This window comes from Rissa tridactyla, chromosome 1, assembly GCF_028500815.1.
Source record: "Rissa tridactyla isolate bRisTri1 chromosome 1, bRisTri1.patW.cur.20221130, whole genome shotgun sequence".
Classification (NCBI taxonomy): domain Eukaryota; kingdom Metazoa; phylum Chordata; class Aves; order Charadriiformes; family Laridae; genus Rissa; species Rissa tridactyla.
In genome coordinates this window covers 59,677,002-59,694,774 of record NC_071466.1, presented here as the reverse complement: position 1 = coordinate 59,694,774, position 17,773 = coordinate 59,677,002, and the positions used below count along the sequence as shown (strand labels likewise).

Sequence of the window (17,773 nt, the reverse complement as noted above, 5' to 3'; positions counted from 1 at the left end):
CAAATTACACACTTCCTGAACTATTCCATATGGGGTAAAATGGCATCTAATTTAGCCTCTCATGCTCTCAGCTACATGGAACTCACCTTGCTTTGTGCTACAAAAATTTGCGCATGCATTAATCGATACACCTTCTAGGAGGTTGTTAAGCGTTTTCCTTAAATGCCTACAACAACTGTTTTGTGCATAACGAGCAAAAATGTTCAAAATAAAAATTATTTAACTGCTGAAGCACATTAAGTTGCCTCTCATCTGTGCATATACAGATTTTCTGGAAGTAGGAGTAGTTCACTCTCTTTCTACACACTTTAAAATTGCAGTAGGTAGCTTTTGGCATCCCACTGCATCTGATCACCAGTGGTTTACGTGGGAGGATGACTTTTTGAACTGAACTCCTTTCTAGCAAAGGAACGACAATGTAATTTTTTGCAAACGTGAGAGAGTTGAACTGTAGGAGTAAGGATAGCGAAGAGTTCATGGCTAAGTTGACACCTGACAGAATCAGCTCCAATTCCCATCAGCTGTGGTCTTTTGGACCTATTAATTTGGACCTATTAATGAGTTTACGCTAATGTTATTTTAACTTCAGTTAACAAACAGGCACAGGCTGTTTGTAATTTTTCAATATATTTCAATATATATATTTCCGAATATATCCAATTACTTGCTTAGCGTAATAAAGTAAGCTCAAAGTGAATCCCATACATCACAACCAAGACTAAAAAAATTTATGACTGTCTGCCTGGAACTTTTTCTATTCAGTTTCTTTGAAGAAATATGGAATTGTTTCTTAAGTAGTTTAGCACAGAAAACAATAGAGCTTCGTAATACAAAACTGACATGACTTTAAATAGAAGTTTTATTGATTTGATAGTCACTCTGAGCATCAAATACTTTTGCAGAGATGCTACAGACATGCACTACTGTTATAAAGGTGTCTACAGCTGAGAAGTTCCCTAATTCTGCCACTGTTTCTTTAGAACGTTTTATTACATTCACACCTTAACTTTCAGTTTTCACTTATTGAAACATTCATCAGTCAAAATAAATAAAAATAATAAAAATTGGGAACAGAAAGCATCAGTCTCTTAAAGAAAAAGAAAAATCTGGAAAACTGGAGTAGTAATGAATTTAACAATCACTGTTCTTTATACAGGAGATGAACAGGTGAACAACCCAGTGCAGAGGTGAAAAAAAACTACTGATGCCCAATACCGAAGAGACAAACTTATCACCTCCCCTACCTGCAGGATGATCCTTCAGAGTCAAAATACAAAAGTGTACTCTATATATTGCAGCACACCAAATATAATACTTGGCTTACAACCTCATTGAATTACACTGTCATTTTGTATTATCAAAATAGTCAATACTCTTATACTAGAGAGTCAATACTCTTATACTAGAATCTTCAAAAATAAAAAGAGGAGTCTAAGGAATGATGCAACATCTTAGGAAGACCATTATCACTCCAGTTGTGAAATCTCTTTTAGATGATGACCTAGCCTGCTTTTACTCTCAGGAAATACAACAGATTCTGCTTTGGGACTGGGGACAGAAACAGATGACCATCCCCGGAAGATCTGTGACTATCATCTGCTGCTGACCTCTATCTATAGCAAGATTTCAAATTAATTCTCATTACACTTGCAAACCTTACAGAACAAGTGCAAGCTACTAATGCCATAACCGTTCAGAGGAGGAATGACGCAACACAGACTTACAGAAGGGCAGTAAGTAGTAAGACGCTGTTAAGTGAACTCTACTAGAAACAGACTTTGTCCCCCATTTCTCTTGCATAGTGGAAGGAAGACACAGAGGCTGTTTTTCTTGATATATCCAAGTTTTCTAATGAACTGGTTCAGCTTGTGGCAGGTAAGGTCAACAACTGAGCTTCACTGTTATTGGAGAGATAACAACAATTTTCTTTACCTCTCATCACGGCCTGTGATGCTGGTAACTCATAACATGTAAAGCAACTATATATCGCTTAACCAGAAGATGATAGTAACTACATGACCAAGCTCATTATTTGACAAACACATAGCACTTGAGGTCTATCAACATAAACAGCGAGATAGCAGGGTGAAAGAATAAACAAAAATACAAATATGAAGTTGTTTTTTTTATAGGAGACCACAACTGAAACCTACACAGATGCTGTTTGAAGGAACATGAGGAAGGTAAACAACAAGCAAGAAGAACAAATGATATCTGTAGGTATTGCATAACTGGCCTCCCTCCCCCAGAAACAACCACCAAATAACAAAAATTAGTCTCATCTGCCTTGCCCCCTCCTCCTACAGATCCCAGGTAGGGATTTGATGGGGTGGTTTGGACAGCAGAATAATTTTCAAGCCTGGACTTAGATGAACAAGGGCCATCCCACCCAGACCAAAACCAGAAATGAAATTCCACCCAGCCATCTGTACTCTCTACTCAGTTGTAATAGTCTATAACAGGCAAATGCAGCATCCTGTTTTTCATATTAGCAAGACAAGAAAGTAATTTTCCTTGTAGTCCGGACTGGAAGAGATCAAGCTGCTTTTTTGCTTTCATAATGAACTGTTCAGTAACTCAAAGACTCAGCCGTTAACAACTGGCAGGGGTAGATGGCCAAAGGTTTCAACAGACAGAAGACTTGTCAGAAGGCCAACAGACATGTGGTACCATCGAAGGACAGACTGCAGGAAGACAAAATAAAATCAGGGGGATTAGTGGACCTGAGCTTTGGAAGAACAGCAAGAGAGGAGAATCAGATCATCTTTTCCTGACGTGCACCCTAATTGAGATTTAGATGTATGCACAACAGGTGCATGGTTAAATATACATGAATTAATAAAGATGCTGCCTGCCATTTGAAGTGCCACTAGAGCATCTGTCCCACCCCCTGCCTGAGGCTTGAGACTGACCTAGAACCAAAGCACACGCTGGACTGCGAGGAGGAATACTCATCTCTACAGTTTGCTTGTCAGACATTTCCAAGTGTATCTCTTGTTGATAAATCAGTAAAATGTAGTTGACGGAAATAATTAAATACTTCTCCATGAAGTCTATGAAGTGTAACTGTAACACAAAGAGGCTAGAAAACAGATATCACAAGAACCAAAGGGTAACGAGTGGTGGGGATTAGGTAAGTGTTCATTAGTATTCTCATACTCAACTACAGTGAAATATAAAAAGCTATGAACTGCTCATGTCCAACATGACAACTCATCTAAATGCATCTCCATAACCAAGACAGACAGTTAACAAAGCCTGCAAAGACAGTGATGTCAATGAAGTTGGAAGCCATTTCCCTGTAACCTAGAGATCATTTATTTATGGTCATTAACCAACCGTATTCAACAGAATTAAGCCTTTCTGTTTACAAATATCATAATTACTTTTGTAAATATGCTGCACGTACACTGCGTAAGAAGGAAGTCATCACTATGTAGACATCATACTTATCAGATAATCTTTAAAAATGCTGTCCCTCAAAAATAAAAGTGATTTAATAAGCTTCCATCCTTAGATACTCTACCCAGAGAAAGAGAAAAAGGAAAGGTACATAGGACAGAAGATTTTCTTCCCTGTAGGAGAAGGAAAGGGGAAGTCAAGCTTTTTCCCAACTTGGGCCAGAAAACCTTTTAGTTTATCTTGTTGGTAAGTTTAGTGTAGTATAATTTGTATAACTACTGTATTGTACTATTGTTTCACCATCATACTATGAACATGCTGGTCATTAAGAACACAACAGGGCTCAAAATGCACTGATAGTATTGCAGACAAGCAAGATTTTAATAATCATGAGGCAAATCAAGCACTGTGTCAATTTAATGGACCACTTGGAAACAATGGTAAGTGACACAGATGTCTTGCAGCTTTTTTGGTTTGAGCAAGTTGGATAAAACTTCATGTAAAGAATATATGCATTCTTACCCTGTATTAGTTTTGAAGGCTGTAAAGGATAAGAAAAAGTAGCATTGGTGGTAATTACATGCAAACAGATCTGGCATTATTTTATTTGAACAAAAAATAGATCATTCAAAATAGCACAAACAGTGGGTGCTGAGATGGATTAGTGGCAAGTAATCCTCCCAATACTTCCTTGTAACAGCCGATTAAATTGTTTGCAAGACTGCAGGAAAGTTGTCCTCTATTTTTCTAAGAAACTCACATTGTAATTTCTTTTATAACCATTCCACCATACTGGACATCATATATTTTATTACCCTCATTAGAGATGTCATTAACATGTTATAAGCAGATCTTTAGCATTTTCTATTTCTTCTGGTGAAGGGAACCACCACCCTGAGCTACTGTGATTTTAAGAATGGGTCTGCATTACCCAGCCAAAACAAAGATTTCAGACATCGCAGAGTAGGACATGCTCTACCTCCGACTCCCACCTACCTACAGAATCCAGTTGCTGGGGGTATAACACAGTTATGATTCCAAATTCCATTATGTTTGGAAGACACCTGCAGAGCTACAGTGCAGTTATTCTGAATTGCTTTCTTGGTGAATTTAGTCCTTTCAGAATTTAGTTTGATGGAGTAAAAACACAGTGGTCTGAATTTGTTCATAGCTGGCAAAGCTATTTTGATTCAACAAAATACTAGCAGTGATTTCTTTTTATGCTAATAGCAATTTTTTTATCCATAGCATAGCTATAGACCTTCTAGACCTTCAAGTCCTGTGAGTCCCATAAAAGCCTTCAGCAAACAGTGTTGCCTTTGCAAACTCTTCCCCAAAAAGCAGTGAAGTTTTTAAGGACAGGTGAGATACAACCTTTTGAGTTGATTAAATGTCTTTTCACCAGTCCAATAATCAACTGCAACAATTCTCTCCTCAATCTCTTGTTCCAGCAATGGTGCAGGTGTAACACCAGTTCTCGTTCCATAAGTCTATGTTATTTATCACCACTGTCCTTGGTTACTAACAGATCTGAAAAGATGAGGGATTTCTGCAATCTCATTGGTACATCCTGAGATACACACTTCAAAATGCAGAAAGAAAATTAATTATCATTCTTACCTTTTTTTTCCCCTAAATCAACATTAAGATTTTTAACCTCTTTCTAGTCATGAGCCTGTAACTTTCTCTTGATCTGAGTGTATTTTAGAATAAAAACCTGATTGTTTCCCTCTACTTCCTAGCTACAGATATTTTCCATGGTGCCCTTTCCTTACTCTTTCTAAAGGAACTCCCAATTTTCTGTCTGTATCTTCCTCACAGACAATTTCAAATATAGTTTTCCTCAGTTCTGGGAAATTAGCCCTTTTGATATCAGCTTGTGATTGGACTTGTCCTCTTTTTACCTATACTAAATATAATCAGGTCAGGATTACTGGTCCCTAGGCAACCATCAGCTTCCAGTCCAGTGGTTAGTTCATCTTTATCCATCAAAATGAAACACAGAGTTGACTTATCATATATTCAATGCAATAGCTTTTTGCTTTAGCAAATTATCCTCTATTTTCTAGCAACAATAGCTTGTTTTATGTCCAACTGCACAGATCTTCCACTAAACGTCTCTTAAATTGAAGTTCCCCCATAACACCACCATTTTATTAACTGTGAATTACAGAGGTACTTAAAGTAACTCTTTTCTTCCGTGGTATCATTTGATGATTGGTAACAGATCCCTCCGGCAGCATATCGATCCACACACACTCAAAAACCCATGGTTACATTCTCAGTAACTCTAAGAAAGGTAATGAAGTCTTTAAAAAACAGAGTGCAACCTGACCTATTATTCTCTCTATCCTTCAAACAGTGACTCTAATTCAGTCCAAACGATTCTACCAGTTATATACAACTTCTCATCACACCTTTTGCTTGTTAACTAGACATCTACCATTATTGAAAAAGGAACTGAAAAAAAATATTCTTCATATTATATAGAGCTTCACTGCTATTTTTCTAGATGCACCAAGCTGCAGTCTGTATGTATTTGCTTTCCTTACCAACTTCTTATGAAAATGGTAATTTAAAATCCTCCTGGCTTTTTGTATGAAGTTTTCAATCAAGATCATTAATCTTTTTCCTGCAAGATGCAGAACACCTTGTTTCTGTGGCTCCTCTGACTACAGATGCAATGTAGAGTTACACAAAAATGGACCTTCAGCTTGACCTCCGCCGGAGTACCTCCTGTTTAACCTCCAGCACTTTCTGAACTCACAAAAGAGGGAATGCATAAAGATCTCCAAGCAGATCAAAATCATCCTGCGAGTTTGGGATATTTTTTTTCTTTTCTTTATACAAAGCATACCATTTGTCTTCCTAGGACAATCCCTTTGGGAACTATTAAGAACACGCATGGTGCATACCTTTCACTTCACTAAGCATCAGCAACAAAATAACAGTAATGCTCTTTTTTCCTAATTCAAACAGATCATGGTCATTTAAAAGGACAGATAGTTCAAAATCAAATGATAACAAAGAAATTCATTAAAATGGATGGGTTTTCTGATAAATTAGTCTTCCCCTTATTTATAGTATTTAAACAGAATGTCACAAGGTGAACAAATAAATCCTGTCTTCTATACTGAACTAACTATTTTACATGGTTTCATTTAAAATTTATACTTAAATACTGCTTAACATTAATTATTTTTTAATCTTAATTCTTGTGAACTGTTGTTACGGATTTTTTTTAAAGTCCAAAATACAGAACTACAGCCCCCAGTTTTGATAAGAAAATACCTAGCTTAATTCTCAGCTCTTACCTCCTTGACTTTGCTGTTCTCTGAAAAGAAGTTGGCTATTGTCCAGCTTAACTCATGTAACATTTTGTTGCTTACGTTTAATGTAATTGCAAACATGACATGCATTCATAATTAAGCCCAAAGGGTAAGCCTAGAGCCTGAGACATACTGGAAAATGCTAAAATAAGAATGGCTAATCTCTTCAAAAGCAAAAAGTGGAAAATATAATACTAATGAAAATAAAACAGTAACAATATCTATTATAGTTCAAACATGCTGCAACACCATTGCTCATGACATTGAAAAGTATATAGCCACTTTACTAATGAAATTAAATTATACCAGTTATAACAGACATGAGTCTACACAGCCTACTTAATGAGTCTGTAAATCTAATCAGAGGAACCTGTGATAGTCTGGTCCTGTCTGGACAGACCTGAAAAGCTGGAAAGCTTTCACTACTACACAGCAATAAATCTTAAAAACCTTGCAACACCACTTCTGGTATTTGCCCCTTCCTCTTCCTACACTGAATCTGCTGGAAATGTAGTATCCTACATTACCCCATGAGGCCTTTCCAAAAAATCCCCAAACACTTGAATAACTGTGGATGTGTCCACACAGACCTCCTTTGACGCTATGACCTAGCCAGACATAAATTATATATAGCAGTCTTTAGAGCTCTTGGCTGTAAGGAAGGGGGAACTAAGATAGACTTTGAGCATGATTGATGGAAGGGGAGTTAACATTTGCCTGGAGATTACTGATGGCAGCATCCCAAAAGTAACATGAAGAAACAACCCTAATGACCAGTACCCAAAAGTAAGATGAGGGAGTAACCAACAAGAACAGAAAATGAGATACGAGATTAAATCATTCAAAGTAATATTAGATTCAGAGAGTCATGTAATGCTCAGGCCAAGAGACTGATGACATCACCTGGCATGGTAGAGCAATTTTGGCAGAGGAGAAGGGGAAGATCATCCAAAGACCTGGAGGAACATCAGCCAACAGGAGCAACAATGGTGCAGAAGCACTGCTGCCTTTTCCTCATCATTGGACCTGGGACAAAACTCTGTGTTGGTCCCTGAGCTGGACTGTAGTCAGCACAACCTGATCCTAATCAGTGATTGGAGCCCAACGCAGGTAGCCTCTCTCAGCCACCCATCGGGATGGATAAGCAGGGGCAAGACCCCCTTGGGTAGCCACAGTGTGGGCAGCAAAGAGTAGGCAACTGAAACAGGTCATAGGAAGCGTTATTATTTGTTATTAGTTTATATCACTTTTTCTTTAGCTTTACTGCTTTACTAGCTTCAGGTACTTTAATCAGTTAATAAAATAAGTATTTCAATTAAGCAAGGGTTTGTCTGTTTCCCTGGCATCGCCACAGGCACGTTAATCGATGGGCTGTCACAGCCCTACCGTGACAAAGTTCAGTGCACAGCGGGTGGGCAGGAGGCACCGGAGGTATCGAAAGCTGCGCATTGATCCCTGTGCTCTGGTGCCACGGCTGCCCTCTGACAAACTGGGGGAGCAGGCAGGCAGCGTGAGGCTGCAGCAAGTAAGTACCCCCATTACCAACTCAGTAGAACGCGACTTAAATGCGTCTTGGTACTTCACCCCATTGCACAAAGAACACAACAGCAAGTGTGTATTTATTTTACAAAGACAAGGTGATGCTTGCATAGACACCCACGTCCAGTTTTAGAATACTGCATGTTATGTCTTATTTTCCTAAGTAAGCAAGAGAAACTGTGCAAACAGGCAGCAACAATTATGAAAAATAAAAAAGGAGAACAAAACAAAACTCCACAGCACATCTTTGTATCTGGCTGACTGAAGGAAAAAAAAAAAAAAAAAATCACCTACAGCCCCACAGAAGGAAATCATTAGATTTCTCACAGAGCAATGGAAGACTAGTTACCAGGAAGACATTAACATGTGCTTATGTACCACAGCTTAACAGGCAGAGCAAAGCCAAGCTTATTCCTCAAATTTACAAGCTGAGGTGTACCAAGATGGCAGCAACTCTAGGAAAAAAAAAAAACAACAACAAAAAAACCCAAACAAACAACAGGGATCTTCAACATTCGGTGTCCTAGAGGATACAGAAGAAACTGGAATAGCTTATGGTATTATGAAGTTATAAATCCACTGTAGTAAAAAGATCAAAAGAAAAGCCTGCCCTTATGAAGTATGAACAGATCATATTAGTGCAATGGTATAAGCGTAATCAGCATTATGATGGATTTCACTGATCATTCCCATCCATACCTAAAGGAAAACCAAAAATGGAAGTAAATTAATTTTGATGTGGGCAAATTCTGAGGAAGAATCTAATAAAACCACAATACACAGAGGAAAGACTTGACAGCAACTGGTATCAGTCTATAAGGCAATAAAAGGAGAAGAGACTGTAATAAGTGCACAAAGTCCCTTTTCCCATAACGTGTTTCATTTTTTCCCCACTTCTATAGCTCAAGGTCTACAAAATCTACAGTTTTACAGCAAGTACAAAGGACTTAAGAGCTGTTCTGAGACTAAAATGTAGAAGCTGGAAAACTGAAAACAAGACAAACCCAACCTTACAACTCTCACACAAGAGCACAATATTTTATTTTGTGAAAAAGATGAACTCCAAGAAGCATTGGAGCTGAATAAGACAGTCTGAATTTATTTTTCAGGAAATTGTAAAATTTTTTGCAATTTAAGTATAGATTTAAATAGCATTTTGAAAATTAATGCTAAATAGCTCAGTAGTTCAAGTAGTTCAAGTAAATAAATTAAAAAAAAAAGTAAATTAGAAACAAATATTGAAACACAGCCAAAAACGGACAATAGAAAATAAAGCTAAAACTGCCAGACGCAGCAGAGCAAGAGAGCAGCAATAGGGCTGATTACATACTTACTGCATTAACTTAAACACTAGGTTGCCTTAAGACCAACGTGAAACATGAGAAAAGCCACAGCCTGCTTAAGCTCCTAACCCTCACAGCACAAACAATTTTTCAGAAAAACCTCTCATATAAAGCTTTAAGAAGAATCTTCCAATGACATTGCTGTAGATCTGTGCACAGTGTATTTGGAGAAAATTATTTTCTCACTTGCTAAACCCTGCATGCGTAAACATAAAACTCAACCCACTAGTGAGCAGGAGTACTAACCTTTATGTTTTGGGAATATAGTGAGAAGTCTCACTCTACCCATGTGATCACTGGATATGTTTACATTACAAATTTTACAAGATTCTCCTTTATTATGGAAAATCAGACACTGACAAGGCCTCTTTAAAAAAAAAAAAAAAAAAACAAACAAAAAAACCCCAAAACAAACAAACACAAAACCCCAAACAAACAAAAAAAACCCCACAAAAATAATCACCCAAACCAAAACCAGAACAAAACAAATTTTGTTGACACCATATCTTACAATACCTAGCTTCCGCAAGACTACAGTAAAACATGGAAGGTACCATCAAACCTGCAGTTCACTGTCCAGTCTGCAGTCTCTGTGTCTGCTTACCATAGCAAAAATCAACAGACATCCAATTTTAAGAATTTTGTAACATAACTAAATGTAAGAGGACTGCATGAATACAAGTGTAAAAGGGCAATCGGAAAGGCAAGCATGACATCTCTGTGCATCTTCCTTCCCAGCAACAATGTCAGGCAATAGCTGCAGGCTTTCACATAGGAAACGTGACAGCTAGCAAAAATAGAGAGAATACAATTTCACATAAATATCGTTTGCCTCCTCACCTTCTTATTAGGCTGCTGAAAGTTGTGTGAGAAACGGCAAAACCGTAAGCCTCTGTTTCTATAATTTCTTTCCAAGGCATAGAGAACAAGCATACTAAACAATTACGTCAGTACAAAAGTATTAAATAAATCAATTAGAAGACATTATGTCTTATGCAAATATAAATATCAAAGCATTTTTCATTCACATTTCCAACTAAGGACTAAGAGAGCAACCCAATTATTCACTCAATCTGCTCATTTAAGAATTCATCAACTAAAGAGATTAACATGCCTTATGGTTGTGGAACATGAGACGGCTTTGTCCCCATATCTGCATTAGTCTCATTAATAAACGCATTCTTAGCATGCATTAACATTTCTTAGCTGTCACCTGTGAAATGACCCTGAATTTGAGGTAATGAAAGCATTCAACTTTCACTTCTCCCTTGTACCATACAGTAACTACAGTAAGGAAAGGCAACTCAAGTAATTTATTTTTAGCAAACTAATCATTGTAAAAAGGTTGTTCATTTTTCTTTAGGAGACAAAATAAGTGAGAGAATATTTAAGTCACTTTAAATAGCCACACTATTTAAAATGTAACTGTGTCATGATGAGCCTGTAACCAGATGTGCCCTATTGCACAATTACAGGTGATGAGAAGACGACGATAATAGCTGCTTTACCTAAAAAAACTCCACACCCTCACACAGCAATCAAAAATACTTTCTCATTCACTGAAAACACTAATGAAGAACTAGCCAACTGAAGGACAGCTTGCCATCTCATACTACAATATGTCCAGCAAGGAACTGGGGAAGAAAAATCAACCCTGGGATTGCCATCTCCCCGTCCATCCAGAAGCCCTGCCTTGTCTCCTACTGCTCCCAAACTGAGGATGGGCAGAGGAGCGGCATTATCAGCACTTGCTTTTTGATGAGAGGAGAACACGTGCATCTCAAACCCACCACAGAGAGCCCGTTGTTCCACGAGTGCTGCCACCTCCTTCACTTTAGCATCACTCTCAACCACACAGGAACCACGGCACTGCTCTGAGGGAGCGCTACCATGCTTGGCCACAACCACCACCCTCCAGATGCAGTTAAGTTAACTTAACATTTAACTAGTGTCGATCCACATTGCTTCTCTTTGGTCAAATCACCTTATTTATAAATTATGCGCACAACTACATGCACTGTTCAGACAGGTCTATATAAAACATGTTCCACGTAACTCACAATAAATGGAAATATGCACCTCAAATTCAGCACAATTTCTTACTGCTTACCATAAACCAGAGGGCTCAATCTAGATAAGGGCTATAATAGAAATCTAATCTGAATTCCACCTTTTTTCCCCCCCAACATGGTGTACAGAAAGATAGCTATTACGGTGACAGAGTACAAGAGAGGGCAGAAAAGCAGTTAAGTACCTCGACCATAATAGCCTACAGTATTGCTATGGAGAAGTGATTAAGACACAACAAGGTGTCACCTTCAAAACCAACTTCAAAGAACAAGCATGTTAAAAAATGGAGTCTGAAATAGCCATAGCGATTTCTGTATCAAGGAGACCTGAAGAAAGGCATCGTTGCAAAGTGCATCTGCATGAAAATACACATTTTTTTTAAAAATGTCTAGGAAACAACACTGTACCTATTTCATGTCTACAATGATGCTATGCAACAAGTCAATCCAATTTTCATGTCATTTTTTACATCCTAAAAACTCATTCTTTATTCCGAATTTCCCTTTTTTTGATATTCTGTCATAACAGCTTTAGATAGAGCACCACAACGCAGCACAAATCCTCACAATAGGTTCATGCTTCGGGCATTTTATTTTCAAAGATTATTCGCTAAAGCTCTACTCATGCCTGCATTCATTTCCTGTACAAGTAGAATATATAAGCACTATAAATACGTTTCAGTAAGATAACACATCTGATCTACAGACTGAAGGTTGTCTCAGTTCTGAACAGCACGCTGAGTATGTTAACTAAAAAGCTCAGCAACTCGGTTTGTAAGCCTTTACACAGCCAATTAAACCAGGGGAACAATAAAGGAAGGTGCTCACCACAATGCGTAGCCTAGGATGCATTCCTAGGGTTGCACACCTAGGGGCTATCAGGACTATCATCCACAGAGGATAAGCCTTGAACGTACACTCAGTCAAATTTAACTCATTTCCATTGTTTACCGTCCCTCACATTCTTGTTTGCATGCACCTTTTCTCTAAAGGTGACATTCAAACTCTCAGATTGGGATATAAATCTCAAAACCTTTTGGAAGACTAAGACAATTTATTCAAGTGGAACAACACTCCTCAGTACATTAGCACAGTACTTCTTATAGGGCGGCGGGAACCAGTTTCAATTACAAATAGCTAGGATTATGAGAAAACGCTGGTTTGTACGTATCAGGAATGACAGTCATTTTTCACTAAAGTCACCAATGGACCCTGACCTCCTGCAAAGCACGCTCTCATTACCAGAAGTAACTCCAGCTTAGCTGGTTCTACACAATCTTGGACAAGGCTGTTATCTCATTGAAAAGAGACTGCTGAACTTTTTGGTTTCTTAGTTATTCACGCACTTATAGCAAGGTCATCTGAAAGGCTAGATCCTGGGCAAGTAGAAGGACTGCTTTCCAAACATGGCCTATGTGACAAGCAAGGCCAAAGCCTGTGGTTCCACAGGAGGCGGCCTGGAGAAATTCAGCTGGAGGCAGCTGAATTTTGTGCCTCAGAAAAAAACAGCAGTTGGGCACAACATCAGGAAGGGAATGAAGATGGACACAGAGCGAGTTTACTCCCTGGGGTATGGGGGCAGGAGGCAAGGGAAGAGAGAAAGAAATCTCTCAGTCTCGTGGTAAACATGATAACCACCAGAAAAGACCCCTTTCCTAATTTTAATCCAGGCGAAAAGTTCACAAGACAATCTGCTGAAATGTTTGGCAAGCCCATGAGACATACCAAAATCAAGTACACTGAACATGGATTATTGCACTTCCAGAATTCAAATCCTTTGAGAGAAAAGAAGGGATCTCGCACCACTCTATCAGCTGATGTAAAATTGGATCAATGGTAAACTGCAATCTCGCGTCAAAGTGCCCAGAGCTTTAATGCAGTCAGCGTTCTTGAAGGACCAGCTCTTCAACAGAAAAGCCGTCACAGTCAGTCTGGGAAGGCGAGAGCTGCGTGTCTCTGCAAACACTGAACAACCCTTACAGTATCTGGAAGGAAGATCAGGTTGATCTTGGAAATATGAAAGGTTCACTCTGAAAGCACTTCCTCTATTTTCTGACGACATGATAACAAGACCTGAAGGCAAAGCCAAGAACTGGGTGCCGTACAGGTATGGTGTTGTCCCACACCTGGAGCTGGAAGTCCTAAGAATCATAAAATGAGCACTTATAGCTAAAAAACTGTCTTGTGACACAGATTTTGGAGTGACAGAAGCCACAGCTGTGATGACAAACTTCAGAATTTACAGAAAGAGTAATTACCTTTGTACATTCATCAGAAAACAGAGGAAATATTTATAACATTGTCTGGAAGGCATTTGAAACCTCCTTTGCCACCAAAACAGAGACACAGGACTAAATTCCCCAGCTATTAAATCTCGGACTGACGGTGATCCCACATGGGGCTCATAACTCAAAGCTCCAAGTGCTTTATGTAATCTGCATGTACTCTTGTTCTCCTCTCTCTCTTTCTCCCTTTCAAACAGCAGCCTTGATATATACATATATATATATATATATATATATGTATAGGGAGTTTCTATATCCTTCTGTCTAGTTCAGACCCTATCATTTCATTTTGTCCACCAGTGAGTCCCCCTTCAGCCCACACTTCCATTCATGAAACCATCTACACATACTGCTCAACTTAAGAAGGGCTTCAGTTGTTTCCAGGACCTACTCAGAACACTCCATATGGGGCAAGACCTGGGCAAACAGCGGTCTTTCTCATGGGCTGGTTTCCACTACCACACTGGCACCCATAACCCCCATAAGAACAGTGACACCCTCCAAACAAACTGTTCAGTCCCGTCACTGGGGCAGCTGGATCCCAATACGCACAGACTTAAGTGTAGACTTCAGTAAAAATGTGCAGAGCCTACACAGAACAGAGACATCTTTTGCACAATCCTAGTATCTCCGGCAAATTTACAAACCAAATCCAGGCAAAACCACAGCAGGTCTATGTTGTCCTACTTCCATCAACATCAATGAAGCTACGAAAATTTAAGGCAGCAGAGGATCTTGCAACAGACAACTATATGTCATCCTTCTCAAAATCTTACACTGTGATCCACATGAAATAAATCATCTTTGCATACCTCAAATGCTAAATATCTGTTTTCCCTTGCTCTTCATTGTAACTCTAGATGACAATGGAAATCACACATCGCAGATGTTTAGGCAGGAAGAGAGACCCTCAAGGGTTTGGTTTTGATGCTCACTCCAAGCTTTAAGTGCTTAACCAAACCTGTCGAAACCCCTTGTTGCCTTGTAATCTAAGCACAGAACACCTGGACACATACAAATTTCCACAACTACTCGTGCCACTGATCAAAGAATAAGATGATTAAAGAAAGCATTCAAAGGTTTTTGTTCTGTTTGGATAAAACAGACAGCAACAGTTCGGACTCTTGGACAAAGCTTCTTTGAACATTAAGGACTACATCTAGCTAGGAATTTGAGAGTTAACTTCACACTAAAGCCTAAGAGTCTGTGCTTTGTGCATACCACAGAATAAATCTACTTTTCCTATTAAAAAACAAAAGCTCATCTATTCTTAAGCAAAGAAGGCAAAAACATATGGGGCCGGATTATCAATCACTTCTACAAGATATTGGTTAAAAACACAACACAAAATCAAAACAGAGGACAATGTGGATACCATTCCTCTGAAAAGGCAATAGACACTCATAGCCCCAGAGGGGAGACCAAAAGCACCAAAATTATGAATGAAAATGAACCCCATGTGTTGGGGAAAAAGCATTTCTTCTCTATGTTTTGACACGCACTTAAGCGCAGAAACTTAGAACACAAAGTGTTGAGAACAGGTTGACCAACTGAGTCCATCGGCATCCTAATTTTTAATTTTCGTATTCAACATTGAGGGTGGCTTTGTCTTCACTTGTAAGAACACAGGCAGCCGGTGTCAGCTGAACGCTCCAACTAGCCCTTGGTTGTGACTGTGACCTTCTTGGCTGACTGCATTCTGAGTTTTGTTTGGGATTTTCTTCTGTTCCCTTTCAAAGTTTTAACAAAAGCTTTTTCTTCCCCACCATCACGTTTATCTCAGACTGCTCAGTAAAAGGCAGTCTGTTAAAAAGAGTGGACAAGCAGAACAAATGCTGATTTCATTTAAAATTAATACTTAAAAAGTTTCAGCAGAGTAAAAATATCCTTCCCTTGTAAATCATCTACTCCCTGTACCAGACTGTAGGTATGATTCAGTACCAGGTAGAGATACCTAAAGATAAGTGTCTGCATTGCTTTTCTACTCCGCAGAGATCTAGTTGCTACAGTCAGTGAATCCCAGGAAGCAACTTGGCTCTCCAGCGACAAACACCTATGGCTGGTCAGCTAAATCACTATTTACGTTCCGTCCCTGTAGTGATTTTATGTCCTTTGACTGAAATGGCATGCTCTTGGATAGATAACCAAGTTACAGGTGTTTTCATGCAGTCTTTTAATTTAGTATGGACAGTGAGTAAGACTTTAATAACCAAAACTTTGCGTCTGATTCTTTGGTGCAACACTGCCCCAGAAGAAACCAAGTACGTTCATGTCAGTGGAAATGCCGAACTGAAGGTGCCAAACCAAACCAGGCCCTGCCGGTAACCAGCTTGCTCATGTGCTGGACCAATGGACCAGCTTGAACGGACCAAGTCAGACACAAAATTTGCTGACAAAACATGTGTGTGAAGTGGTGTTGATGTTACCAAACCTGCATAATGTAAAAGTAGACAAGACCCTTGTTCCTCTAAGTTTTCAGTCTTACTACAATACAAAAATTGGATCTACTTGAAAGCATTAATCCAAAATATTTTTTAAATATAAAATAGGCTTTTGAAAAAATGGGAGTTCTCCCAGGCAATATTCTACTCTGATGATTATTATAGCTGTTAGTTGCTCTAAAGCAAAGATACTTTTGTTTTTACAGCACCCTCCCCTTGAAATAGGAAAAATTACGTTTCTCAATTTATTTTTCCTGTAAACTAAACTAACTGAAAGCCAACTGTACACATTTGCCACACGAAAGACAGCAAGCTGTTACATAAATACATCCAAAAATTACAGATTAATATCATGGCTTTATTACCGGTCTTGATGAAGTGATATCCTAAATTGAAATCAAAGTAAATCTGAACTGCTTCCTCTCTCTACTGGCCCCACATGACGATCACTACTTTCTCTGCAGAGCCAGGGGTGAGCAACAGCTTGGGTAACAACTGTGTTTCCATGCAGAAACAAAAATGCGTCCTCCAGCTCAGCCTTGCCATCCACGGTAGCAAGAGCAAGCCGACTGACCGAGGCTTCCTCCTAAGCAACACAAGTGGCAAAATCATGGCCATTTTGCCAGCATGTCCATTTTTAGGACAACAACCTTGCCTATCCCTAGAGCCAGTTCTGCCTTTGGACCTCGTTGTAGATAATCGTATTTTTATCCAGTGCTGTTGTTCTGGTGCCAGGTGCCACTGTTGCAAGCGCTCTTCGTATTGTTCCCCATAATGGTGTTAAAGTATCAACAATGTTTAATAGCCTCCATCATTTATTCCAGAAAGACAATCTTTTTAAGAGCAGCAGTTGTAGGAATTGTGCCAACTTTCAACTGTCTGGCAGGTCTTTTATTGCTGCTGTAATACATCCAAAATATGGAAGAAGTGTCATGCGTTTTGATACCACAACTATAGACTACTAATGTCACAGATTAATACACTTACAGGTTGTGGAAGTAGCCAAATAACACATTAAGGCCTAATGAAACAAATTACCAAAAGCCCTTCCCTCCATTTCAGCATATTCTCATACATTAAATAGATGTTGATGTTTCCCATTGACACTCAAAAGTGAAATGATGATTTTGTCTCTATAATAAGTAATTAGGTAACCCACGAGTAGACTGAAAAAATTATAGAACAAAAAAAATCAGCCAAATCCTATATTGAAGATGTGAAATTTCTGCTTGAAAGCAGTACCATTACGGTAGTAAGCTTGTAATTTAAAGAGGCTGTATAAATATACACTAAGGCACACAAGAAATACAGGTGACACTTATGACATAATTAAATGAAGATGCTAGCAGCTTCAGCAGAGGGTCC

General features: G+C 38.8%; 1 protein-coding gene across 2 annotated transcripts in view; it reads right to left on the bottom strand.

Annotated features, from left to right (window-relative positions):
• The window catches only part of HS6ST3 (heparan sulfate 6-O-sulfotransferase 3), a 303,593-nt gene that overhangs the window by 195,572 nt on the left and 90,248 nt on the right, over positions 1-17,773 (bottom strand). The gene's annotated exons all lie outside the window — the stretch shown is intronic.